Source organism: Oncorhynchus masou, unplaced genomic scaffold, assembly GCF_036934945.1.
Source record: "Oncorhynchus masou masou isolate Uvic2021 unplaced genomic scaffold, UVic_Omas_1.1 unplaced_scaffold_10878, whole genome shotgun sequence".
Classification (NCBI taxonomy): Eukaryota; Metazoa; Chordata; class Actinopteri; order Salmoniformes; family Salmonidae; genus Oncorhynchus; species Oncorhynchus masou.
In genome coordinates, this window is record NW_027000594.1 from 1 (window position 1) to 4,842 (window position 4,842).

Below are 4,842 nucleotides of genomic sequence, written 5' to 3' on the forward strand. Positions count from 1 at the left end.
TCCAGACCAAGGCTATGGGACTTCCTCAACTACCTATCTACTCCTTCTCCACCCCTCTCAGGCTGTGTTCTGAAGGTACAGACCAAGGCTGTGTTGGACACTTGTGCCTACAACTCCCTGCTCACTGTTATGGTCCAGGAGCGCATAACAGACGCATCCCTCAAGCTTCCTCCTATGTTCCAGTGTGAGGAGGTCGGGGTGAGTGAGACAGATCTCCACCAGCCTAAGGTCACTGCACATGGACATGTTACAGATTCCACCAGGCCTAGGGTCACTGCACATGGACATGTTACAGATTCCACCAGCCCACAGGGCCGCAGGCTGCACATGTTGGCAGACCTACCCAGCCTAGGGCTCACTGCACATGGACATGCTACAGGATTCCACCAGCCTAGGGCCTACTGCACATGGACATGTTGACAGATTCCACCGGCCTGCAGGGGTCACCGTGCACATGGACATGTTACAGATTCCACCAGCCTAGGGTCACTGCACATGGACATGTTACAGATTCCACCAGCCTAGGGTCACTGCACATGGACATGTTACAGATTCCACCAGCCTAGGGTCACTGCACATGGACATGTTACAGATTTCACTATAACCTCAGCTACAACCTACAAGTTACAGATTTCACTATAACCTCAGCTACAACCTACAAGTTACAGATTTCACCATAACCTCAGCTAAAAGTTAATAAACAGATGCCTATTTTTGTTTGGGTAGAGATGTGAGGTGTGTTTCATCCCACTATCTAACTCTGGGGAAAATATCAGTGAACGAATGGACGTAATATTTCTTAACCTTTTGGTAGGAGGATATCTTGGATAATCAGGGCTGGAATTAGCTAAAAAATAAAAATAAAAAATCACTTAGAATGAAAATTTCACCACTGTGAAAATAGCAAGATTTCAGCTCATAGTACCATTTATGTATTTAGTCATGTCAAAATGATTTCACATTGTGGGACCTGTGCTCCATGAGTTCCTCCTCAACCTCTATTCCATCCCCTGGATGTAGTGGTGTAGTGTATAAGTATCCCGAGACCGAATGGTGCTGTCTGTCCCTCTAGGCAGAACCCATCAGAGACCTGGACAAGGCTGTCCAACACAGTGCTAATTCTCCACCTGTTGTCACCTAGCAGTGTCTTAATGAGACCAACCTGTGTAAATAGGAGATTGTCTGTCTGTTCCTTTAGGCAGAGCATATCAGAGAAGACCTGGACAGGGCTGTCCAACACAGTGCTACTGCTCCTCCTCCTGAACTCGAGAGAAACCAAGCAGACACCAGTACGACATCAGAACACACACACACACACACACACACACACACACACACACACACACACACACACACACACACACACACACCCTAAACCTCTCTCTTTCTCAGGAGTAATATGGAGAACATCATCGGTCAACAGGCGAATGGGAATGGCTTCTGGCCCATTGGTCCTGCTCCTCCCATGATGCTGCAGGAGAGGACCCCTCCTCCCTCCTGACCGCACCGCCCGGTGTACAACAACAGAAATGGCAGGGACTATGGTCAGTCTTTAGCTTTGTCTGAAAAGTTTACAAGGCGTCAAATCTTTGATTCCTCCTGTCCTTGATTCCTCCTTTCCTTGATTCCTCCTGTCCTTGATTCCTCCTTTCCTTGATTCCTCCTGTCCTTGATTCCTCCTTTCCTTGATTCCACCTTTCCTTGATCCTCCTTTCCTTGACTCCACCTTTCCTTGATTCCTCCTGTCCTTAATTCATCTTGTCCTTGATTCCTCCATTCCTTGACTCCCTTGCATTAAAGGAGAGGTGCCAAGGTCTCTCCTTCAGACTTTCTCCTCCAATGAGTTTGGAGAAGGTTGGCAAGGATTTTCCTTTTATGCTTCACTACAACAATGGAGTTTAATGCCGGAAGTTGAGATCTGTCTTTATCCGTGTGTGTTTCCAGAGAGCTTCCCTCCCCCTCCAGTCTACAGCCCACTACAGGAGCCCCTGCACAGTCCGGATGTATACGGAGGGTTACAGCAGTACGGAGCTAGAGACCAAGAGCCCCGCCAACCCCAGCCTCAATACACTGACACAGAGAGGAATGTGGTCAGTACTGTGTCTGTACCCAACACAACACCCTAACCCTCACCGCCAGCCTCAGCCCCAAATACACTGACACTCAGAGAGGAATGTGGTCAGTACCATGTCACCCCCCAGCCTCAGACCCAGCCTCACCCTCAGACCCAGCCTCACCCTCAGACCCAGCCTCACCCTCTGACTCAGCCTCACCCTCAGACCCAGCCTCACCCTCAGACCCAGCCTCAGACCCAGCCTCACCCTCAGACCCAGCCTCACCCTCAGACCCAGCCTCAGACCCAGCCTCACCTCAGACCCAGTCCCACCCTCAGACCCAGTCTCACCCTCAGACCCAGCCTCAGACCCAGTCTCACCCTCAGACCCAGCCTCACCTCAGACCCAGCCTCACACCCCAGACCAAGCATCACCCTCAGACCCAGCCTCACCCTCAGACCCAGTCCCACCTCCCAGACCAAGCATCACCCCAGACCCAGTCTCACCCCCAGACCCAGTCTCACCCCCAGACCAAGCATCACCCCCAGACCAAGCATCACCCCAGACCAAGCATCACCCCCAGACCAAGCATCACCCCCAGCACCCAGCATCACCCCTAGACCCAGCATCACCCCCAGACCCAGTCTCTACCCCAGACCCACCCTCAGACCCAGCCTCACCCTCAGACCCACCCTCACCCTCTGACCCAGCCTCACCAGACTCCAGCCTCACCTCAGACCCAGCCTCACCTCTGACCCCAGCCTCACCCTCAGACCCAGCTCTCACCCTCAAACCCCAGCCTCAGACCAAGCATCACCCCCAGACCCAGTCTCACCCCCAGACCCACCTCAGACCCAGCCTCACCTCCAGCCCCCCACCCTCTGACCCAGCCTCACCCTATAGCTCACCCCAGACCCAGCCTCACCCTCTGACCCAGCCTCACCCTCAGACCCAGCCTCACCCTCAGACCCAGCCTCACCCTCAGACCCAGCCTCACCCAGACCCAGCCTCACCTCTGACTCAGCCTCACCCTCCAGACCCCCACCTCAGACCCAGCCTCCTCACCCTCAGACCCAGCCCTAACCCTCTGACTCCAGCCTGTCCCCCTGACTCAGCCTAACCCTCTGACCCAGCCTAACCCTCTGACTCAGCCTAAACCCTCAGCTCAGCCCTAACCCTCTGACCCAGCCTCACCGTCTGACCCAGACTCACCGTCTGACCCAGCCTCACCCTCTGACCCAGCCTAACCTCTCTGACCCAGCCTAACCCTCTGACTCAGCCTAACCCTCTGACTCAGCCTAACCCTCTGACTCAGCCTCACCTCAGACCCTAGCCTGTTATACCATACTTTAAGTGCATTGTTATGTCTGGTTAAACCAGGCCATCTGTTCCCCATCCTGTTATACCAGACTTTAAGTGCAATTCTGTTTGGACTCCCAGCTACACATTTTAGAGTACATTTAAAAGTGTTTCTCAGTCATTCGATGTTCGTACATTATCAGTCTGTGTAGGAAATTTTAAACCATGTGCTGAACGACTGGAGCTCTTCATGGGGAAAGTAGCTGCTCCTAATGAAGAGAAGAACAACAAGAAGAAAAAAAGAAGAAAAGCTCAAAGCCAAATGGTGATTTAAGTCAAATTTATCTCCAATCAACGTGGGAAACACTGGTCCCAGATCTGTTTGTAGCCAGTTAGCCTGGTCCCAGACCTGTTTGCTGACAGTTAGCCTGGTCCCAGACCTTTTTGTTGCCAGTTAGCCTGGTCCCAGATCTGTTTGTTTGCAGTTAGCCTGGTCCCAGACCTGTTTGTTGGCAGTTAGCCTGGACCCAGACCTGTTTGTTGCCAGTTAGCCTGGTCCCAGACCTGTTTGTTGACAGTTAGCCTGGTCCCAGACCTGTTTGTTGACAGTTAGCCTGGTCCCAGATCTGTTTGTTTGCAGTTAGCCTGGTCCTGATCTGTTTGTTGCCAGTTAGCCTGGTCCCAGACCTGTTTGTTGACAGTTAGCCAGGTCCCAGACCTGTTTGTTGCTAGTTAGCCTGGTCCCAGACCTGTTTGTTGACAGTTTGCCTGGTCCCAGACCTGTTTGTAGCCAGTTAGCCTGGTCCCAGAACCGTTTGTAGCCAGTTAGCCTGGACCCCGATCTGTTTGTAGCCAGTTAGCCTGGTCCCCGATCTGTTTGTTGACAGTTAGCCTGGTCCCAGACCTGTTTGTTGACAGTTAGCCTGGTCCCAGACCTGTTTGTTGACAGTTAGCCTGGTCCCAGACCTGTTTGTTGACAGTTAGCCTGGTCCCAGATCTGTTTGTTGCCAGTTAGCCTGGTCCCAGACCTGTTTGTTGCCAGTTAGCCTGGTCCCAGACCTGTTTGTTGCCAGTTTGCCTGGTCCCAGACCTGTTTGTTGACAGTTAGCCTGGTCCCAGATCTGTTTGTTGACAGTTAGCCTGGTCCCAGACCTGTTTGTTGACAGTTAGCCTGGTCCCAGACCTGTTTGCTGACAGTTAGCCTGGTCCCAGATCTGTGCCAGTTAGCCTGGTCCCAGATCTGTTTGTTTGCAGTTAGCCTGGTCCCAGACCTGTTTGTTGACAGCTGTTTGTTGCCAGTTAGCCTGGTCCCAGACCTGTTTGTTGACAGCTAGCCTGGTCCCAGACCCAGTCAGCCTGGTCCCAGACTGTTTGTTTGCTGGTCCCAGATCTGTTTGTTGCCAGTTAGCCTGGTCCCAGACCTGTTTGTTGACAGTTAGCCTGGTCCCAGACCTGTTTGTTGCTAGTTAGCCTGGTCCCAGACCTGTTT

The 4,842-nt window shown here is 52.5% G+C and overlaps 1 long non-coding RNA gene across 1 annotated transcript; it reads left to right on the plus strand.

The window, feature by feature from the left end:
* Positions 1-1,509: 1,509 nt before the first annotated feature.
* On the plus strand, positions 1,510-3,676 carry LOC135529082 (uncharacterized). Its single transcript, XR_010453649.1, has 3 exons — positions 1,510-1,544; positions 1,945-2,090; positions 3,566-3,676. It is a non-coding gene; the product is annotated as an uncharacterized LOC135529082 (long non-coding RNA).
* Positions 3,677-4,842: the final 1,166 nt, after the last annotated feature.